The sequence below is a fragment of the Crinia signifera genome, chromosome 7, assembly GCF_055691185.1.
Source record: "Crinia signifera chromosome 7, ASM5569118v1, whole genome shotgun sequence".
Lineage (NCBI taxonomy): Eukaryota > Metazoa > Chordata > Amphibia > Anura > Myobatrachidae > Crinia > Crinia signifera.
The window spans coordinates 146,501,043-146,525,213 of NC_139223.1; the positions used below are offsets into that span (position 1 = coordinate 146,501,043).

Consider the following 24,171-nt stretch of genomic DNA (forward strand, 5'->3'; position numbering starts at 1 on the left):
GGAACAGTGGTCAATGACAGTGGAAAGTATTGAAATTCTGAGCAGGGACTAAACAGGAGAGAATGGGTTTGGAGCAAAAAACAGGTGGTATTTCTGGAGTTTTGCAGGAAGATTGAAGAAGTGAGGTGTGACCTATAAATGCAACATGGGCATAGTAATACAACGCTTTGTTTGTAACACCAGGGTATCAGGTTACTGTTCAATATTCCTACTACTGTGCAGTCTTTTACATTCAACTTAATGATATATCATTCTGGCTGCAAACTGAAGTTGGTGCCACACTTGACAGCATGACACAGGCGCCCAGGACAACAAACAGGGCTGTGCCTGCTACAGCTCAACATAAGCTACAGGTATATAGCTGGCCTTCATTTCTAGACATTTCTTTGTAACCCCCCCTCAAAAGATTTGCCATTTCCAGTGCATAATTCCTCCTTTTCTGTGGCATATACATCCTTGCTATGTTGTCAGTCATGCGGCAAAGCCTTTGCAGAAATGCTGTAGTAAACGTGTGCTAGCTGCATGCTGCAGTTAGCCGTTTGTCCAGCAGGTGGAGCCAGTACCCAGGGTTCCTTTGCAGTCATGTATGCTTCTGTAAGCCTTTTCCTTGTATATATTAGCCACTGTGGAGTGATGCTCAGAGCAGGAAGCAGAGGAAGAAACGAAGAGGGCTGTGAAGGAGCTTCACGGTCTTTTTCAATGATAATGGATTAAGGGTAAATGCTTTGTCAGCTTTTGTGGCTAGGGATCTCAGCATCTCCAACAGGAGCTACATTCCATACTGATTATTTGTTGGTGCAGGTCCTTCTCCTGATATGATTCATTACAGAGTTTCTCCTACATCAGGTAAGCCTGCAGCATTTTCCAGCATTGCTGTTAAGCCTATTCTATGCGTGATTTATTCATCATCCTCGCACATTGCTGCAGTCTCCGCATTGGGTGCAGTTGGTGGGGGATATAGACGGGGGATAGGAGCATCCCTTGGAATATATTGCAAAGGACAGTGTGTTTTTTTCTCTAGAAGCTGACGCTGGAATTTTACCTGGCACTGCTGCATTTTCACACCACCTTGATTTACTGGCCTGTAGTATCCATAGGATCCAGCAACCTTTCCCAATATTTGTGCTGCCTGCAGTCATGCCTATGCATAGTATTTTGAGTCATATGGTGGATAAATTGGGAGCACCCCCCCCCCCCCCCACACCCACCCCCAATCATAAAAATAAATAAATTGGCTCCCATGACAGTGGATGTGTTAAGTGGCAAACTGGGAAAACACCTGCTTGATAAATGATGCAGAACAGGTTTCTTTCATAAGCATAAAAAAAAATGACTATGCTTTTTTTTTGTGTGTGAACCATATCAGAAGTTTTGCAGGAGGCATATCCCAGCAAAGGTCATATTGGTGGAGAATCAGCATTCTGCGCAAACAGCAGGGTAGTGTTTCCTGAGACCCCAGGACATGGTGTAGACACAATGCAGAGAGATCACAGCTGGTATTGTTGGTCAGCCTGGTCTCCTAATTACATGACTCAGGATGCAGTGTTCAAATGAGATCCCTAATAATTGATTTGGTTGGAGTACTATGGAATTTGTGTAGGACGTATAATAGCACAGATATGTAGAGATTGGGTGGATCCAACTGGAATGTGAATACATGTCAATGATCTATAGTGCTAGATTGTGCTACCTTGGCCAGCTGTATACTGTAATGATCTAGTCATTGGCTATATATTAAATCTATACATTAAATCTAGGACCTACGTTCTTAGTACTTTCAAACTGAAACGTTCTTTCTTACCATTTTAACTAATTGAGGACGTTGTTATTAAGGCCTTCATTGCTGTAGGCAATAGGGCTCAACTGTTTAATAAACAGACACATAAAACATATATACTATACACACACACACACACACACACACACACACACAAAAAATACATAGTTTAATATTCATAAACAGCAAAAAAAAAAAAACATAAATTCAAAATATAATACTTTGTAATACTTTCTAACGGGATACAAAATTAGCATTACAAAGACCAAACTATATTATATAAGGAGATTAATGCTGACCAAAACGTGTCCTGAATTAATGATGATGATCTTTGGTAATTAATAGTAATGGTTCATCTTGCAATTTGATGAGGAAATGTAACACAGCACCGTAGACATTTCTTATAACTACAGAAGCTACAAATCCAATGAATGCATGAGTGTATTTAGTAAAGAACAGTCATTGACAGAGGGCTGAGGTAGCACATCCAGATGCGGTCCGTTCCCATGCTGTTGATGGCCTGTGAGTGTCATCCTGTATTTACTCCATTAGATGGCACTAGTTGGTTTCATAAACTCAGGCAATGGTGCATATTGCAACTAACGTGACACCATTGATTTCTTTTGCGCATTTCCCCAAAAAAATGTATAGCGCTAGTATATGTCTGCATTTTTATAGACGTCAAATTACCCCAAATCCAAATCCTGGCAGAAATAGGCTCAGCTGAAAATAAACCCTTGTGTTGACATTGCAAATCACTGCAGCCTGATTTAGAATTTCTTGGGCCCAAACTGTTAAATCTGCTTAGGAACAAAATGTTGGTCTAGAATGCGACACTAAGGTTAACCTTACAGGACAACACATGTGCAATGTTGCTAGTCATTTCTTGTATGAGGTGTAACTCATAATATCATTGGTTTTGAGATGAAAACTGCTTTCCAAAAAATGCACAGCACTATGTTCATACTATGATTAAGTGATTGCATAGTACGTTCCCGTATCATTGATCAAGCCGAGTCCCGGGCCTTGTACCAGGACACTTCCCAAGAGGCCTCTTTGTTTGGAAACATCCAGGAACACATTTATTTGAACGTGCCACCATGCAGACACTTTTCATTACAGTAGAATACAAAAAGATGATTTGTGTTAGCTTTATTATACTCAGAAGATGATGTTTTGGTGCGTTTTTTTTTTTTTTTCTGCTGCAGTTGTCTAAATGATTGAATTCACCTGACTCATCATAAATTGGTCACTTCCTCTGGAACGGTCATTAATTCTAAAGTAGTTCCAATCAGCGTGCTTTGGGTAAGGTCCGGGATGAGGTTGTGTTCCATTGCTCCTATAGAGCTGGTATTGGATGGGCCGTTTGTTACTGACCTTGTCGTAGAGATGTAGTTATTACACTACTACTATATTTGATAGGTCCTGTATTCATCAAGCTAGCAATAAGCCAGACAACCCTAAAAATGCTTAATAATGAATCAATTATCTGTACACTTAGGTGTCTGCAGATTTCTGAAGAAAGCTATAATCCCATCATACTGTATGATTCCATTTTTAACGTGTTATCCTTGGTTTTGCCTATTGTGGTGTTTGAATTTTGAAGGCAAGCGTTAACTCAATGCTTAATCCAAGGTTCCATATTTTTGTTGTTATTTATTTACAGTTATTTATATAGCGCACACATATTCCACAGCGCTGTACAGAGAATATATTTGAACAGGGCCGCCGACAGGGGGGTGCCCTGGGTATATCTGTCCCGGGCCCCGGGCAGCTGCCCACAGACCCCCACACCCAGCCACCCCCACCCGGAGCCGGCGGCCAGGCACGCACAATACACAGTGCAGCCTGCAGAGCGCCGAGCGTAAGACACAGAGTGGCTCGGCGCTCTGCAGGCTGCACTGTGCAGTGTGCTCGACGGACCTGACTGCCAGGACACTGAAGGAGTCGGAGGACGATGCGCCGTGGGTGATAGTGTGCGGGAGGGGGGTGGCAGCCGGCCGGAGGTATGGCGCTGTGCCACTGGGGGCCCGGACTGTAGGTCAGTCCTGGGCCCAAAATTTCTAGTGGCGGCCTTGTCTTTGAACATTCACATCCGTCCCAGCCCTAGTGGAGCTTACAATCTATGTTCCCTGCATGCACACAGATATTCTAGGGTTAATTTTTGTGGGGAGTCAATTAACCTACTAGTATATTTTTTGGAATGTGGGAGGAAACCGGTGGAAATCGAACCCATGACCTCAGTGCTGTGAGGCAGTAAAGCTAACCATTACACAATCTGTGCTGCCTTATAAAAGAAAACTGATAATTAAAACAAAATAGAATTATCTATTATTTAATTATAGTAAAATATATTTAAACCAGACATATACAACACCTACTGTATTAGCCTGGGGAAAATACATGTTCTGCTCTCTCTTAAAGGTGTAGTTTCTGTTTACAACCAATGAGTATAAATTATACAGTACATAAGATAGTGACACAACAAAATATGCTGTATGTCAACTATTTTAGAATTTGAGATATCATTGGACAGTTTATATTATGAATTCCGTACCTTATCAATCAAGCGATGATCTAGCTTTTCATTGACATTAGAACACTTTTATTTTTTTTTCTAATTACATCCTTCAATTAGCAATAAGATGATCTGCAGGTTATTAATTTTAATTCTAGTGCTGCAGGTGGAATTCAAGAGCATACTGTATTAAACTTGTTTCTAACCTATCTAATTGTAAGCTGCCAATTTTTAATGGGACACATTTTAATTTATTTTGAAAATGCAGTATGATTATTTTTTTTACATGGATTAATCACAGTCTGATTGAAACGGACATAGGTATACAAAATGAGTGCATGAGTGTTTAAAAGGTGTGTCTCACAGTGTATATTTTGATTGGCTATGCCAGTGTGGGGTAGTGTAGATGAGTAAAGGGTAGGCTCTAACAAAGAGGTAGGTTTTAAGAGAGCGATATATGGCCAATGTAATAGGGTGAGAGAATCAGAAAGTGAGAGATTTTGGGAGAGTTTTCCCATTTTTTAAAAGCGGCGATTAATTACATGGCAAAACCAACCTGGGTTTTCTGTATAAATGATTGCCGCTTTAAAAAAACTCTCCCCAAATCTCTCACTTTCTGATTTTCACACCCTAATACATTTGTCCCATAAGGTTTTTCAGACTGGAGAGTGTTTGATTGGGTGTGGTAGGTAATCCCATAGGAGAGTAGCAGCATGGGAGAGGCGGGATTGAGAGATGCTATACAGGACAGAGCTTGAGTTGTAGTATTTTTGAATGTCTCTTCATCCTTCCTTTACTATTCATGACATTAGGACACGATGGATGGACAGCCACCATAATAGTATAGCTGTTTTATTGGTTTGTTTTTAACAGTTTTTGCAGTTTTTGCCGTTTTTGCTGATTAATCCATCCATTGTAAAACAAGTAACCCCCATGTGCTGTCAACAGCCACGAGACAACAGAACATTTAAAATAACAATACATGCACTTCCCCTTGCCTTTAATTAAGGAACACAAATTAAAAATGATTGGACATTCCTATTGCCCTTTAATATTTACATTGATTTAAGGAAATTATATGTGTTCGGCATAAACAAAGCATCCGGCGCAGCTCTATAATTGTCTGAGCCTAGGAATACATGATTTCCATTTCCAAGATGAAAGTGGTTTCCTTTTTAAAGTAGTGGTGACAATGGTACAAGCTGTCACCAAGCAGGGTTGAGTCACAGTAAGCTGCGTCATGGGATATAGGAGATTCTAGTGAATGTCAGCGTAAAACAAAAGACAAACTCAGATCATCCTTCCTAGACATTTTGTGACACACACGCACTGCCAGCAGGACAAGGACGAACCAGAAGGTCATCAATTTAAAGACCGGATCATGTTGTCAGGGTGCACTTACCATAATTCCACATGTACAGTACTCACAATGCGTGTCATCGTCAACAGGAAGTATTAGAGTAATAATTGATTACACAGTCGTTTAATTTGAGGTTTTATTCACCCTGGGATAGAAAAAGCCAGTACTTTCACAAATCCTTTTTTGCTTTCATAAAGTACTATGCAATGTTATTGTACAGCATGTGTCATCATTTGTATACAGAGGACGCGGCAAATGATTAAGGTTGCAGCTCACAGTGCAATGTCACTTTAGGTGATAGATAATTGGCCTGATATCAAAACAAGTCCTATCATGGCCTAACCACAATGAATGTGATCATTATTGGGCATGTCCATCGTCATCCTCCTACCTCCGGCCATGCTGACAGGCCCCTGTGTGTCCTGGAAGTCATCCAACTGTTAGGCAGGAACATCAAATGTGCAGATTGTTTTCATTTAGTGCATGGGAAGATTTACATAGGGAAATGGTGCTATCGTCGTTACAGGCCTCTGATTAGATTATTTGTAAGTAATTAGAGAGATGAGACGTATTTGTAAGAGCGATTCTGTGCCATAGTTCATCGTTCTCTGCGAATCAGTTCTATTTGATCCTCATAAAGGGGCTGATTCGGGTTTGACTGGTCAGAGTCGAATATATAGGAAAATGCTAGGTGTTCCCCCAGGAACGCAGTCAGGTCGCCCCCCCCCCCCCCCTTTCCGGAAATAAAAGTCAGTTTAGACTGACTTTTATTTGCGAATGGGAAAAAAAAATCTTTCGATGGTCGGCAATCATCGAACGATTTTTCACTCTTGCGGCCACATGCGAGGGGATGTGTGAGCGTACACATCCACTTGTACGGGGATCCGCTTGATGGGGGGGGGTATTGGCTCAGGCGGCCTTTACCTGTTTGCTAGGCTGCGAGTGTACGCAGACTAGCGAACAGGTCTGAATCAGCCTAAAGTGCGGCTATGGTATAGATGATAGATAGTGCCGAGGTCGACCACTAATGGTTGACATTGACTAGGTCCACACCATAAAAGGGCCAACATACCTTAGTTCGACTCTGCCAAAAGGTCGACACAAGCTTATGGTTGACATAGGCAAGGCCGACAGTTAAAAGGTTGACATGAGTTTCTTGTGATTTAAAAAAAAAGACACCTTTTTAGGCGTCGACCTAGACATTGTCTGTCCACTGACTGCGTACCATAAACTGCAGCTTTGGCTTTTTTCCGGGGATGTGGTTTGGAAAAATCAGCAGGAAATCATTGAATGTCTACTGCAAAAAGCTGGTGTAAAAATGCGGTAAAAACCCAGTTAGCGGGTTTTTACCGCATTTTGGGATGCTCTAAGCATCCCCCGCCGGGTTAGCACGACAGGGGCATTGCCAGAAAAATCTGGCGATGCCCCATAAAAGCCTATGGGCTTCTAACGCGACCCGCCCCCGCACGACACCTGCCGCCCCGCACTGACCCCCCCCTCACCGACCCCCCCTCACCTGTGTCCGGGCAGCACAGAGCTTTGCTGCCCAGACCTGTGACCTCCTCCTCCCTGCACTGTAATCCTCTTCCGGGTGCAGGGAGGAGGAGAGCCCGGCACAGCAGCAGCGCCGGGTAAGGGAGGGAGGGGAGAGCCGCCTGGTCCCCATGATACCCACATGCGGCTGGCATCGCGATGCGGTGACGGAGCCCCCCCGCGATACCTGTACTCTGGTGAGCGGGGGGTCTCCGTCACCTCCCTGCCACCTGGCTTTCCCCTCACGCCGGGGACAGCTAAGCAGGCTGTCCCCGGCGCCTCCTCCTCCCCCCTGCAGCCGGAAGGACGTCCGGCTGCGTTACTAGGGGGAGGAAGGGCTTACCTTCCGGGTCCAGGAGGACCTGGACCAGGTAACCCAGAGAGAGGGGGAGAGGGGGGTCGGCGGGTTTGCGGCGGAGGCGTCGGGCGGCGAAAAGAAGCCCATAGCCTTCTATAGGGTATCGCCACCCAAAGGTGGCGATACCCTTCCCTGGGGTAACGAGGCAGCGGGGTTTTAATACATAGGAAAATGCGGTAAAATGGGTTTTACCGCATTTTCCCCTTAGTACATCCCGCCCTTGGTGAGAATATTTTTGTCACTTCATACTGCACTTCCATCTGTCCTGAAGATGTTTTTGATTATTTTAAAGTGTCTCACCATTGGATCTGCTACTAGGGCTGTTGAGCCTGACTAGACGTTGGACCTGAAAGATTTAAAGTCAAATTAGTGGGGAAAAAAGGTCAGGAGGCGGTCGCTGGGGCCCACCCAGCTTTTAAAAATTGGCGGGTGTGCCCATAGAAACGCTGGGCGGGCCCCTGCGAACACAGGCATGTTTAATTGTACACATCCACTCGCATTGTGTCGCGGGTATTGGGTTGGCGGGGGGACGTTATTTCAGCGAGGTAGTGGCGTTTACCCACTCACTAGGCAGTGAATATACGCAGCCTAGCGAGCAGGTCTGAATTGGACCCTTTGTAGCATGTGTCTCATTTGTTATATAGAAGTCCCCTTTTGTTGCATTGGACATGGTTCTCTCACTGAGGTGAATGTAATAGGGAGTTGCAGGCAGCTGTGAGATTTCGGGGACTTGTTCGTTACATGTAAAGCAGAAATAGTTAAAAATGTATCTTTTAAAATTTTGGGGGGTTAGGGCCTGATTCAGATCTGATAGTTAATCTGCAAAGTTGCACATGACTCAGGGGGGATAGCCGCCACCCAGACAATAAGAAAACCCGCCCAGTGTAAATTTGCAAGTGCATTGGTGAATGCACCGCTAACCGCTATCCATTCACAAATCCATACCCCTAGCATAAACATCCATTCACAGCCTTGCGTGTGGGGCAAAATCTTTCTTTTGCTCTATTTTTCCTGAACCACGCGGCAAGCGGGCGGGCGACTGACATCCGCTGACGTCAGCTGCCCGCCCCCCGCACCTGCATCACAGGCGAATTTCCATGGGAACGCCCAGTGCTTTCATGAGAATGCCCATGAAACGCTGGGCGTTCCCACGGGCATGACGATGGCCCGCCGCCCCACGTCCCCCACCCGCACTGCAGTGCGTGAGCGTCCGGGGAACAATCAATTCTCTGTGCCCGCTCGCACACAGAGGCTGCACATGTTCATAAATGCACAGCACACATGCAGTCTCTAAAAGTTGCTCCCCTGTGCGAACGTGCAGGGGAGCGATTCCTCTAGAATCACCCTCAACGTGTACGTGCGCATGTGCTGTCATTCCATAATCGCCCCATTTGCAATTTCTCTAATTAGCGATCAACTCTGAATCAGGCTCGTAGATAACAATTTCGAAACTACCGGCAACTCCATGCTGTTTACTTCACTTCCTAGTGTTGCCTTTAGACTGTGTGGGCAGATGTACTAAGCCTTGAAAAATGATCAAAGTAATAAAACACCAACCAATAAGCTCCTACCTTTCGTTTTTCAAACACAGTCTGTAACATGACAGTTAGGCGCCAATTGGCTCTTGGTTTATCACTGTCCAAGCTTAGGACATCTGGCCCTGAATCACTCAGTGTTAAAGGGATAAACATGGATAAGCTTCTATAAATTCCTATAGCTGTTTTACTTTGACAGCCAAAAGGGAAATACAGATGGAGCGCCTCCCAGCCAGCTCAGGAAATCGCCAGAGAGGCGTTCCATCTGGCGTGGACGCGTGAGTGTCTCACACGCTCGCACGTCCCGTCAGCACGGCGGTGGGGAGCGGATTCTCTGCCCGTCTCTGCTTCAGGGAGATGGACAGGGCGAGCGGGGGCTACGGGGGAGCAGTAGGAAGCCGGTGGAGGGCGGCGTCAGACTCTGGCGGATTCCATCATCGGGAGCAGGTCTAATGAGAGCTGCTCCATCTGTATGAATGGATTGAATGACCTGAACAGACATCAGGTGGCAAAAATGTTTAGGTGCACCAATAGAGGGTGTGTGTGTGTGTGTGTGTGTGTGGGGGGGTACTCTTTACCCAGTCTTATACTTGTTGGAGGAATGGGTCAGTTGGACAGTGAGCAGGAAGAGAAAGGAGGCTTTTTTTCCCATCCCAGTAAAAGATGCTGCATGTGGAAGGTCCAAGGAGACTATTGCTAAACAGCGGTGCCGTAAAAAAAAGACACCAATTATTCTAATAAAACGTTTAGGAGGTTATCAAAGCTTGAAGAGAGATAAAAGAGTGATATAATGAGGGCAATGCAGACCTATTTGCACAGCCACAAATTCACATGGCACATGCAAGAGGCCCTCCTGCAATTAAATCCTGCTACTTTTTCTATTTCCAATAGAAAAATAAAATGATATGGCAAAGGCGTCTGTGGGTGGTGCCCAGCCTTTCCATGGGAGTGCCAATAAAAATGTTAGGCGTGTCAGATATAATTTGCTGAGAGTGATAGGGAAAACTTAGGAGAACACACGTGTTTTAGGGGAGGGTGTGTGTTGTCAGCAACATTCCGTATATGCCTGTATCATTGCAGCAGCCAAGTAAGTCTCTGGCTGCTCTGAGACTGCGATGTCTGGTGCCCAGTGGAAAAACCATTCAATGGTGAGCCCGTAACAAAGGGTTTGGAACATATTCACTCGGCTGCGAAGTCTTTGCAAGGCATCTACATGATCGCTGGCCACTGCACATTCATGGGTCATGCGATGAGGTCTGAATTACCTCCAATGTACTCTCTCACTATTTATCTCTCTTTGAGCTGTATGAAAAACAAAAAACAAACCCAAAACTCAAGACTCTATTAATTATAATTTGCAGCAGAGCTGGCCCTAGCCTAAATGACACCCTAGGCAAGATTTTGGCTGGTGCCCCCATGCACCGCCACTAGTTCCGCCTCTGACCCTGCTCCCCTTTCCCAGCACCATCAACCCTCATCACAGCAGTCATCATTTTGGTGCTCCTACCCGCAATATTTTAAATAGAAACAGTGCACACATTCAGTGTGTGGCCCAAACAGGGTGTGTTCTTGCTGGGAAGGGGCATGGCCACCCAATAGTACCCCCAATTCACATTATGCCACACAGTAGTGCAACTTTATTCACATTATATCATGCGATGGTGTCCCTTATTCACGTTACATCACACAGTAGTACCACTTTACCTTCTATACATTACTCCTCACATTATTCACATTACATCCTTAGAAAAAAAATCCTGAGCAAATATTGTATTTTAAGCACCTCCATGGCCACACTGCAACCCAGCACAAAGCAGTGTGTGCTGGGCAGTGGAGAAGAGCTGCATCTGCTGCTGTCACTTAAGGGGAGGGGGCCTGGGGCCCCCACTGGGCCCTTCCATCAGACTTTGGCCTGGGTAATTTGTACCCCCTACCCCTTTCTCTTGGCACCCCTGATAATACCTCACAGTAATGCCGCTTACACATGACACACATTATTAATGTCCTTATAAACATAATGCCAACCTTTATAAATGCCCTTCATACACATGACACACATAATGCCCATTACACATATGTTGCACATTATTAATGCCCTTATACACATGACACACATAATGCCAATTACACATATGTTGCACATTATTAATGCATTACATGACACACACAATGCCCCTTACACACTATTGCACAACCAACCCACCCGCAGACAGCACTCGCACAACCGCTAACACTGTGATCTCTCCCTCTGCTTGGATACAAATGTTTCCTCATACATCTTGCCTCAATAGGCCATGCAGCTCCTGGCCAGTTCTGCTAACGGGTGCATTTTTTGCTGAAAATTCGTCTTATATGCATTGTTATAACCAGCACACACAAGGAGCTTCCGATGATTAAAATTATATGTGGCATGAATATATTCTGTGTTCGACTGTGGCTGTACCTGCATACAGAATGCTATGTTACAGTGATTTCCATGAATACACTATTTCATATGCAGATACAGCCTCACTCACACACAGAATATAGGCATGCTGCATATCATTTTAATCAACAGAAGCTGCTGATGCCCATAGGCATTCCAAATGCCCTAGGCAATTGCCTAGTTTGCCTATGCCTAAGGCCGGCTCTGGATATGCAGCTTGCCTTTATTCTGAGTGCGACTGTGGCTGTACCTGAATACGGAATGCTATGTTACAGTGATTTCCATGACTACACTATTTCATATGCAGATACAGCCTCATTCAAACACAGAATATAGGCATGCTGTATATCATTTTAATCATCAGAAGCTGTTGGTGCCCCTAGGCATTCCAAATGCCCTAGGCATTTGCCTATGCCTAGGGCCGGCTCTGATTTGCAGCCAGCACCCAAAAACAAAGATTCCTTATTGCCAGTTTAAGTGGCAATATGGAATGTTTATTCTCTCAGATGTGCCATTGGTGAGTCACAGGGATGTCCCCCGCATGCACAAACCCCAACCATCGGGGCTGATGCCGAATTCAGAACCTTGCATGCGATCCTGAATTGGCCCCATAGTGTATTTAGTATCACAAACAAATGGGTATTCCTAATAGTGCTGAGAATGAAAATTCAAAACTAATATTTACTTATCTTGGGATTGTGGAGCAAATGGAAAGGTACATTCACATTCAATTCGAGCTTCTTCAAAATGACTCATACACAAAAACTCAAACAGAAAACATATTCATAGTGCAGTACTAGATTAGGAAAGTTCTTATTAATTAGATTCCAAGGAGGTATTATCTTTTCTCATATGGGGTTGTGATGTTGTCACCCTTTGGGGGAAATTTACTAAAATGTGTATTCTACTTCACATGTGATGTTGCTATGGGCAACCAATCAGATCCTGTCTACAATCTTCTAGAGGGTGCTAAATAAATAAGAAGTAGATTCTAATTGGTTGCCCATAGCAACATCACATGTGAAGTAGAATACACATCTTAGTAAATTTCCCCCATTGTGTTACAGACAATAGGGATGCTTACAGCAGGCTTACATTCACTGTATGAACACCAAACATATAAAGGTATCTTTTGTATGCTCACATTAATGCTTACATCATCCTCACAGTATATCCTCCTGTAAAGGTTTCTTCAACCAAGAGATCCAGTACCAATACCAAGAAAATATTTGAATGAATGTTTATTACGAATAAAATATGTAAAAAAACAGGGGCATTCACAACAAGATTGAACAATTAGTGGACACTATAGCGACAGAGTGAAATGGTGCCCAAATTCAACTCACCGCAAGTGACTCCACTGGAGTTTTAGATGTAGCCTCCTTAGAAATATAAAACACCAAGGCGTTTGAACAATACTTGTCTTTGTACTGTAACATACATATCTGCCTGGTACTCCTTTCATACATGAAGTGAAGGAGGAGCTCCCTTTAGTGGGAGTGGCCTCAATTTACTCAGTAATACATTTTGCACATGCTTACAACATACAACACACACAGTATTAATATGTTATACATATAGCGTAAAACCAACCATATGGTGTATTTATATTTATGTCGAAATGGCCTTATTGGCAATTTTGGGCGGTGTGCGTTCGACCGCTATGGAACACATGGACTTCCACCGGAAAAAGGCTCCACTTCCTGTTTTTAGTCCGAATGCAGCTGGAAAATACATTACGGTGACTCTGAATAAGATACAAAGGGACATATATTGCTCCATAATCCCAGGATACTTAAATATTATTTTGATTTTCCATTCTGGGCGCTATTAGTGATATATATTTCAATGTTTTGAGGGACTGAACTATCCCTCATTGGTGTCTTCCTTATTGCTGCTCAGGGCTCAGTAAGTTCCATTTGTTTTTGAAAAATGATAGGAGCAGATTGGTTGGTGCTGTCACCAAGCTTTCATAAATCTCCAAAAAAAAAAAAAGGTTCTACTATAGTTAACAAGATGGGCAAAAATATTATTAGTACAGCAGATCTTTTTTGACTGAATAGCTAAAGTTAATGCTCTCATTGCATACAGTAGATCACAGTGAACGTTTTACATCTACTGTTGGCATCTAGGCATGATCTTTTTCTGGGAAGGTATTAGTTTATCATAATGTCTTAATTGGCACGATAATTGTTTTTTTGTAGCCTAATTTTCTACTTTGCATTTTTTTAATGGTATAGTCCACATGGCAAAAATTGAATCATAAGTGTATCTACAGTATCAACTGCCTACAGCGTAGGCCGCCATTTTGTAGGTTGAATGAATATTTGAGAAACTAGTCAATTCTATAGATTATAGTGACATCACTAAATATTTTATACCTCAGTGATTGCATATTCCTGCTGAATTCATACAATGCATTCTCACAAACCCTGTTTCAGCCCTTAAAATGGCTGCTCCTGCTGTGTGTATTTGTTCGGTTCTGCTATCGTCATCCTCTTTGTTTATTTGGGAGTTTCCACAAAGCTCTGCAGAACGGAGCTGTTGGTAAAACAAAACATAAATAAAAAATTAAATGGAAAAAAAGAAAAAGTACATACTGTACATGGCTGCTTCTGATGATGAGGCAGAAATCTGGTGGTAGAGAAGACCTTTCACATGACAATTTACAATCTGTAGGTAGAAGGCAATGTTTAAAAAATATGAGCTAGTGGAGTGGAAATTGGGGTTGGTAGAACCTAGTGTGAGCAGTACCAGGTGGGGGTATAATTAGTTAAGAGGTCAGTTTTTCGTGACTACGTGTAAGATTAAATGTTGGAGAGAGCCTGGTAAATAAAAGTTGGGAGTTACATAGGTGAGGAGCAGCTCAGGAGGAGCTCAGGAGAATTCATGGAGGCACAGGTTAGGCAGCTCTATGAGGGTATGAAGAGAATCTTACAATGAGGTCAGACATGTATAAATGGCAAATTTTGTGAGAGCTCAAAACATCAGTGTGAGTAGCTTCAATTGGATTTTGGAAGCTATGGGAGTCAGTGCAGAGATTGTGGTCTGGAGCACCAATTGTCTAGTGAAGATAGAGGAAGATACTGAAGGTAGCAGATGATGAGAATGCATAAGCTTATATATATTATAATTGTACAGACCACAGTAAGAAATGGCAGATTCTGGCTATGTTTAAAATGTTAAAAGTTAAAATCACAGCAATAGGGGCTGGTTGTTTGGTGTAAAAGCTGAAGCCACAGTTGAGGATGGCACTGAGATAGACTGGAGAGGTGTAATAATTCTGGGAGAGATGATGAACTCAGTTTTTGAGTTATGGGGTAAGAGAAGTAAAGAGGATAGGAGGGTAAATAGTTGTAAGAATTATCTGCATAGAGATAGCAGTAAGGTTCTAAAGTAAGATGCTCAGGCAGTCAAGGTTTTTAACGGTCATTAGTCCGACATCAAAATCCCGACTGCCAGAACTCCAACATGGGGGCGAGCTACACTCACCATGCTGTGGGCTCGCTGTGCTCTTCACAGGATCTATTCTCCCTCTAGGAGGGTCGTTGGGATTCCGATTTTGGTCTAATGACCCTTGGAATCTTGGCTGTCGGAGTGGCATCCTACACCCCTAAGGAAGCATAAGTCTTCCCAAAAGATGTAAAGAAGACCTTGTATCAAACCTTGAAGGAGATACTGTAAAGTAGCTAGAGGTAAAGCACCAACCAGTCAGCTTCTGTTATTTTACAGCTTGTGTTTCACCCGGAAGATAATGGTGCCACGACAGCCAGTGGAGCAAAGGATGTTAAGGAACTGATGGTGTTTGTCTGCCGGTAACAAATTTGGTAGAGTAGTGTAAGAGAAGTGACTCTTGATTTGGCTGTGTATAGACATTTGGTTATTGCAGTCAGAGTGTTTTTTTTATGATTCGGTTAGTAATTGTTTTGCAGTAATATTGATATTGTAATATGCTCTGTTAGATAAATAAGGAAGGGCTTTTGAATATCCTGTGAAACTAGTAATGGCTGAATAATAAAGAGAGTTTACCAGAAAGACCATTCACATTGGAATTGCAGTTTCCCCATGGACATCTCACAGTTCAATCGTTAAAACATAGGAAATGTCTGTAGTAATTGTGAATAATTAATTATTTCATTTTAGTTCCTCTGCTAATGATGAGCAACAATAATATTACACTTAAGGCCCATACACACTAGGCAACTTTGCTTTCAGCTCAAAGCCACCCAGTGTGTATGCTGCGCGCTCCCGCATCATTGCCGGGAAAGCCGCCCAGTGTGTATGGACTAGGGTTGCCAATCCCGGAGCATTTTTTCAATCCCGGAATTCGGGATTGAAAAATGCCCGATCCCGGGATTCCCGGGATCCCGGGATTGGCTTCCCTGATTAAAAAACCTGCCCCGGCCGCCCCGCATATTTACTTACATGTGCGGTGCGGTGCGGCCGGGAGGGTGGTCGGTGAAGCTGGGAGGGTGGGCGGCTGATTGATGCCGGGAGGCGGGCGGGTGAGCAGCCGGGAGGCGGGCGGGTGAGCAGCAGGAGCCGGGCAGGCAGCATACAGGAGCCGGTCAGGCGGGCGGGCGGGCGTGTCATGTTGGACGCGTCTGTGTGTAGCTGCTACTTGGCCTGCGCAGCGTGACCTGTGGCCTCGTCGCGCTGCGCAGAGCCATACTGCCGGGTAAGGGAGAAGCCGGGCAGCGTCTGAGCACACGCTCAGACGCTGCCCGGCATTAGACTGCGCATACGCAGTCTAATCCCGAAAATCCCGGGATTGGAAACTCCAATCCCGGGATTGAAATCCCGGCGTTTTAGGGGCAAAATCCCGGGATCCCGCCGATCCCGATCCCGGGATTGGCCACCCTAGTATGGACCTTTAAGGCCCCATACATTAGTCCGACTTGTCCTAGGGACAAGTCGGACTTGATTTCCCCTGCAGCTCCCCGGGAGGGGGGCACACGATTAGGCACTTGATGTGCCAAGTTATGCATATGATAAATCGCATGCGATTTATCATATGCAACTACCGGGGAGCTGCAGGGGGAGAGCCGGGTGGAGGACGCTGGGGAGCTGCAGGGAAGTGCCGGGCAGGGTGAGCTGACAAATAGTCAGCAGGCGGGGGACGCCAGTGAGCCGGGCATGGGGAGAGGCTGGCAGGGGCAGTGTACACATAGGCAGCAGGCGGGGGGACGCCGGTGAACCGGCGAGGGGAACAGGTCACGTCCGTGCTGGGCAGGAGGACCAGGCAGGCAGCCGCAGCTTCATGGAAGAAAGCCCCAATACAAACGAATGGGCAGCCAGTGATTGGCTGAGAGCTCTCTCAGCCAATTGCTGATTGGCTGAGAGAGCTCTCAGCCAATCACTGGCTGCCCATTCGTTTTTACTGGGGGTTTTCTTCCATGAAGCTGCGGCTGCCTGCCTGGTCCTCCTGCCCAGCACGTGAACTTTTCCCCTCACCGGTTCACCGGCGTCCCCCCGCCCGCTGACTATGTGTCCACTCCGAGTCTCAGCCTCTCCCCATGCCCGGCTCACTGCCGTCCCCGCCTGCTGACTATTTGTCAGCTCACCATGCAGTTCCCCGGCGTCCCCCACCCACTGACCCTGCCTGGACCGGACTGCACATAAGATTTAGGAAATCTTATGTGCAGCCAGTGCGACTGCCCGACTCCGATCCGATGCGCACGGGACCGCGCATCGGGTCGGACAGGGTGTCAAAACATGCGATTTGGGACAATTTCACTGCCCGATTCATCTGAATGTATGTGGGCCTTAAGACATATAAGTACAATTTTTTTTGCCTTAAGACATATAAGTACAAAATTTTCAGTGAATAAACACTATTTATATAGAGATGGACTATTACTGTGGTCCTTGGTATGGTTTGGGGATTTCCAGCAACCCTGCTTACCTCATATACAGCCAGTGTAATAGCGGGACTCAACACTGCAGGACAACTTGGTTCCTGGGATACCAGCAACTTAAATATAATGTACACATGGTACACAAATTAAAACAATGGGGAAATCTATAAATATTTATCTAAGAATGGGACAATACAGACATTAATCGTTAGTTCCCAAGCTAGCCTCTTTTGAATCCGAATTTGAATGAGCAAAATCAGAGACAAATCATAATGTTACTCTCCAAATGTCATACCTGGTCATCGGCAGTGGTGGGTCCAGAGGTGAGGCTGCAGCACAGTTCCAAATTCAAATAGGGGAACTACACTAACTGCCATCCCAAACTGACAGTTGGTGTGGTTCTCCTATTTAAATTTTGAACTGTGCTGCAGCCACTCCTTTGGAGCCGCCACTGGTTGTTATCATGTTAAAGCACCAGCAGGTAACATTGTACAATACTTTTGGTATTTGTTTCCTAGCACGGCGCCCATCGGGTCCCATCGCATATCATTAGTTAAGGTATGTGATGGGACCCGATGTGACCCGATATAAGGGTTTTCAGAGGTTCCTGTACAATTTTAAGACTGCGTTGCATCACATGCCATTACCATGGCATGCAACGCGATCACACTCGATTTCACATTGTACAGCCACCCTGATGGCTAATTACTATGTTAAATACACCCACAGACCCGATTTTTAATTGTACACCCACCCTGATGGGTAATTACTATGTCAAATGCCCCTCCATTGTTAATGCCATCCCACTATCAACGCCATTCCGAAGCATGGCGATCGCAGCGAGCCCATGAGGTACGCGTTCTCCAACCTTTTCATACCCCCACTATCCACGCCGACGTGAAGTTGACCTTATATAGTGTGGCGAGTGCAGCGAGCCACCAAGCCCTAAGCGTGGCGAGCGGACGCAGAATACATGTGAAGTAATCCGCGTCCCCTCGCGGGGCTTGCTGCGCTCGCCACGCTTCGGGCTCGGTGGCTCGCTACGCTCGCCACACTATATAAAGTCAACTTCACGCCTATGTGGATAGTGGGGGTATGAAAAGGTCGGAGGACGCGTACCGCCGCCCCTCGCGGGCTCGCTGCGCTCGCCACACTTCAGGTTGACGTTGATAGTGGGGTGGCGTAAACAATTGGGGGGCATTTGACATAGTAATTATCCATCAGGGTGGGTGTTCAATTAAAAATCGGGTCTGGGGGTGCATTTAACATAGGAATCAGCCATCAGGGTGGCTGTACAATTAAAAATTGGGTCTGATCACATCGCATGCGATGCGACCCGATCTGAGAGACCCGATGCCATAAGATTAAAATCGGTGGCGCCGTGCTAGGAAACAAGTACCATACTTTTTTGTACAAATTTGGGGTGTGGGTAAATTTTAGAATTTTAAAGCTTGTCTACAGTGTTTTTGTGAAATCCTGGGAGTGCCACCTTTCACCACCATATTCATTGCTTGCAGCTGTTCTCTGCCAGACCAGGAGGGCGCCCAGGTAAATTGTGCATTCATATCAGTTTAGTGGACACAGTTTGAAGTGCAACGCATCCCCTTGTATCGCTCGCAATGCTTCAGGCACGGTGCCTCGCTACGCTCGGCACACTATTTTATTCTCCCACCACGCCCTAGTGGATGGTAGGGCATGAAATACCACCTGCCGGCACAAGTTGGCTCAAAAAAACAGTGAAAAACCCCATGTCAACCTTTTGACTGTCGACCTAGCCCATGTCGACCTAATGCTAGTGTTGACCTAATGTCATGTCGACCTAGACCCATGTTGACCTTGCTGCATGTCGACCTAGTGGTGTCGACCTAGTTACTGTAGACCTAATGACCGTATCCTGACGGGGCTATAACATCACTGTGCCAGAACAATCTTTCTTCTTTATTTACAGTACAAGCTCATATTTTACAAAATATATGGATGTGTGCCCACTGGCGAGATTAAAATAAACATTGAATCAACTTAGACATATTAATTATCTGTTCACTTTTTCATTCTAAAAAGAACTTAAAAAGACAAAACAGTGCAATATTGTTCAGGTATTTATATGGAGTTTATTTTCATGTAGTCCACTCACATTCTATATGTATTAATTGTACGTATCAAAGGGTTGTTTTTTCTTCTCCCATTTTAGGACAGCTTTGTCCTAAAATGGACTTGATTAAAAAACCAAATATTGTCTCTTATTCAGATCTGATCGCAATACAAATTTGTTCTCAAAATGGGCAAAACCAAGTGCACTGCAGGTGGGGCAGATGTAACATGTATAGAGAGAGTTAGATGTGTGTGTTATTTTGTTTCTGTGCAGGGTAAATACTGGCTACATTATTTTTACACTGCAATTTAGACTTCAGTTTCAACACACCCCACCCAAATTTAACTCTCTCTGCACATGTTACATCTACCCCACCTGCAGTGCAGAGTATGACAATCCTCACTCCTCCAAAGCAGGTGGTTCCATTTGGTGGTGTTCTATCACTTAAATATTTACCCTGCACAGAAACAATTGGTGAGATTTAATAGGATGAGAGATTCAGAAAGTGAGAGATTTGGTAAGAAATCTCCAGGTTTTTTAAAAGCGGCAATCATTTACACTGCAAAACCAGTTTGATTTTGCAGTGTAAATGATTGCCGCTTTAAAAAAACAACCTGTTGATTTCTTACCAAATCTCTCACTTTCTGAATCTCTCATCCTATTAAATCTCACTCATTATAACTTCCCCAACTCTAAAAGCCCCCATACATCGAGGCCATTTGGTCCGATTTCGGCCGATTGCGAACAATCGGCCTGTTAAATCGGACTGAATCGCCTCTTCCTGACATGCCGTCGGGTCCAATGCGCGGTCCCGTGCGCATCGGACCCGACCAGGTGGTCAGGACCGGCAGGCCGTCCGTCCACCCGTTCCTCCAGGCGGCGAGGCGGGCGGGAAGCAGGGACGCATGCGATCCATCACAACGGATCGCATGTGTCCCTGTCCCGGCACTCTGTTGGGTGTCCGTACACTGCTGCGAGACGTCGCAGGCAGTGTATGGGCACCTTAACTCTCTCTGCACATGTTGCATCTGCCCCACCTGCAGTGCAACATGGTTTTGTCTGAATCAGGCTCTTAATTTGGTATCCTTGGCTATAAGCCCAGTCACTTGCTCAGGGGTTTTGCTTAGAGCAGCTATTCAGTAGATTCTCAAATGATTTATCATTATCACAGCTGATAATAACGTGTACAGCACAATTCTAGGCCGAGGTCATAGCCGTAGCTGGTTGTTTTGTGACTGAAAACAACATGTGGATGCTTTTGATTCTAGGAGATCATTATTTATTTGTAGCAGAATATTTCCATGGGAATATACTACATTTACTCTGTATTTCAGGGCCTTATTTTGGTTCATTCTTTCTTAAAAAAACCTTCTTAGATGGACAAAACGATGTGCACTGCAGGGGGGGCAGATGTAACATGTGCAGAGAGAATTAGATTTGGGTGAGTTATTTTGTTTCTGTGCAGGGAAAATACTGACTGCTTTATTTTTACACTGCAATATAGATCTCACTTTGAAGTAAAACCCCACCCAAATCTAATTCTCTCTGCACATGTTACATCTGCCCCCCCTGCAGTGCACATGGTTTTGCCCATCTAAGAAGGATTTTGTCAGAAAGAATGAACCAAAATAAGGCCCTCAGTCTGATTGGTCTATTTATATTTGTGTCTTTTTAAATGGGTATGCAGGCATATGTATAGCACTAATCAAGGGACATGGCATATAGTATGCTGAGTGACCTTGATCCCTCCACCTAGGGTTGCCACCTCACTCTTCTTCGATTCGTGGAGATCCCCCCCCCCCACAATCCTAATGGGCGGGCCGAAGGTGCGTGCGCTCCAGAAAAGTGGGTGTGGTCTATTCAAAAGTGGGAGTGGTGTCTAATACAGACATGTATTGAAATGACTATTGTTAGATTTATTATATTCATGTATGTCATCAAACACGGCACGGTCAGACCCTTGTGGTGGGTTGCATGCCAGTGCTGATGTGCACAGGGGATAAACTGTGCGGGAGAGAGATAAAGTCTAAGATGCATGATAATACACAGGGCGGTGTCCATAACTGAAAGATACGGCTTATTGATAAAAAAATAAAAAAATAACCAGCATGCCAAATGAAGTATGCACAGGAGAGAGATAAAGTCATTATGCACACACACACACACACACACACACACAGCAGTGTCACAAAAGCAAATTTGCGTTGGCAAGTATAATGCAGTAGCTCACGTTTCAGACACATGGAGGCGTCCTAAGCATAAATAATCAACACACCCCTGTACATATAAGTGTGCAGAAGAGAGATAATGTAGGTGAGATAATGTCAAAGTGCACATCCTTGCACATAGCGGTAATAAGTATACCCAATAGTATTGAACCAGAGTGATGAGGTCAAAATATAAATGGGGACACACGGCGGTGTCAGCAATATAAGACTAGCAAGCAAGGTAGAAAGTATATACATATATATATATATATATATATATATATATATATATATATATATTGTATTTGCTGGGCTGTGCTGGGCAGCTGGCAGGTGGAGGGGGGCAGCACTGGCAGGCCAGGGGTGGGGGGCAGCTGTCCGGCCGAGTGGGGGCAGCTGGCAGGGAGGCTCAAATCCACAGTCAACTCACCAGTGGCCAGTGGTGGGTGGTCGTCACGTGGCAGCAGCAGATGGCCAGCAGCAGCGCGGTGTCCACACAGACAGCAGAGGGCGGAGGCAGGGCATGCTGGAAGTCTGGGACACATGCACATGATCACCAGACACCACACTAGAGCAGCAAGCAGCGGGCAGCAGGCTAGGGTAATACTCACGAGCGTGTCTGTCAGGCTGCGGAGGCAGGCCTGGCAGGCGCAGCAGCGCTTAACGTAACGGTTGGGCACTGGGGACGGCATACCTCCCAACTGTCACGATTAGAGCGGGACAGTCCCGATTTTCGGGTCCTGTCCCGCTGTCCCACCCGCGGCAGGCATTGTCCCGCTGTGGGGGTGGCAGTTGGGAGACCCCCCAATCTAATAGAATAGACGCTGTGCGCATGCGCACAGCGTCTATTCTCGTATGAAAATGAGGTCGCGGCTAATTAGCATAAGCCGCACCCTCATTTGCATACGCCCCACCCCCTTTTCGGGCGCTGTCCCTATTTAATTTCATCAGAAGTTGGGAGGTATGGGACGGCAAAGGAGGGCTGAAGAGAATCCCGGAATCCGATGACTGAAAAAGCCTTCTTGAGGATTGCCACCAAAAACTGGAGAATCCCGGAAAGCCGGGAGAGGTGGCAACCCTACCTCCCATCCCACCACACTGCTTCCTGCTACACATATCCATTTCCAGTGCAATCAATGGCCGTCTTTATAGCACAGTGGTCCGTCCCATCCTGTCACTGCAGTGAGGATAGCTCCCCAACTCTCTCTGCTCACAGCTCACGTGGAGCATATTTACCTTGTGAATAAGAATTGATTAGTATGTGCACTGCACTCATAATTAACAACACTTTACAGTGATGGCAGCCATTTTGTAGTTTGAACCAATAATCATGAGAATGTAAACAAAGCAGGCTAGATGTACTCAGCTTGAAAAGTGATTAAATGTAGAGTGATGAAACACCAGCCAATCAGCTCCTACCTCTAATGTCACAGGCTGCATTTGAAAAATGACAGGTAGGAGCTGATTGGTGGTTTATCACTCTCCATTTTATCTCTTATCAAGGCTTAGTACATCTGTGCCTTATACCTCATTAACCCCTAGAATTTAGTGAATATTGGTGCAACCCACAAAATGGCTGCCACCAGTATGTGTAGGTCTTGGGCAAAAGTATGCGTGTGCAATTCCATACTGTATGTCTTCATTGTAGGTGACAGGAACAATAATGATCAGAATATTTTATGCCTATACAGTACTATAAAAAATAAACATACTGTGCTATTAACTACTTAACTGGCTTATAGGGCCTACACACATGCCAATATTAAGGCAATTTCTAAGATATTAAGGCAATTTCTAAGCGACTTTGCTTAGTTTGGCAAAGTCGCTTAAAAATGCCCCTCCATCTTTGTGTTTGTAGAGGCTATAGCGACAGCAATGCGCATCCCTGTACGTCGCTGACCGAGACAGCATGTTCGCCATGCCGCTCGCACCTAGCAGTGCGGGCTTGGGGCGGTGGCGGGGGGCACAACCCATGGGCATTCCCATGGTTATTATGGCCCGGTGATACGAGGTGGCGTCCAGCACAGGAGCCTGGGACACTACAGAGGTGTCTCAGATCTGTGAGCACTGGAGAAATCATTCAATGGTCACTGACCATCGAATGATTTCTCCCCTGCACCCAAGGCTGTGAATTGATACACATACATACATACATAGTCATATACTGTATGTGATAATGCACATACATTCCTCTTCTGAAGTAATAAAGCCCATGACTGTACTTTCTATTTACAATATTAGTTATGCCTTTCTAATGATACAAATACCCAGGGCCGGACTGGCCATCTGGCACTTCTGGCAAATGCCAGAAGGGCCGATGGTCTTGTGGGAAGATTTTGTCTGCACCATTCATATGTTTTTTTTTCTAACCGAGTGGGAGAGCATTGCAGCCCACTGGTAATACTAGCAGAGAGGACAGGGCAGCGGCCGGCGAGAGTCCAGAAGGTTTCCGGGTAGAAGACGCGTGGTGCGGTCCGGCTGTCTGTACATGAATGACAGCAGCCTGTG

At 45.1% G+C, this 24,171-nt stretch overlaps 1 protein-coding gene across 6 annotated transcripts in view; it reads left to right on the forward strand.

The window, feature by feature from the left end:
- The first annotated feature begins 604 nt into the window (after positions 1-604).
- LOC146020648 (sodium channel protein type 2 subunit alpha-like) overlaps positions 605-24,171 on the forward strand; it is a 203,990-nt gene continuing 180,423 nt past the window's right edge. For 3 of the 6 annotated variants that reach the window (XM_083153912.1, XM_083153916.1, XM_083153917.1), the window contains exon 1: positions 606-846. The gene's annotated coding sequence lies outside the window, so the exon portion shown is untranslated. Of the gene's footprint in view, positions 847-24,171 lie in introns of all 6 variants that reach the window. The other 3 variants (XM_083153915.1, XM_083153913.1, XM_083153914.1) reach the window with 2 other exon arrangements.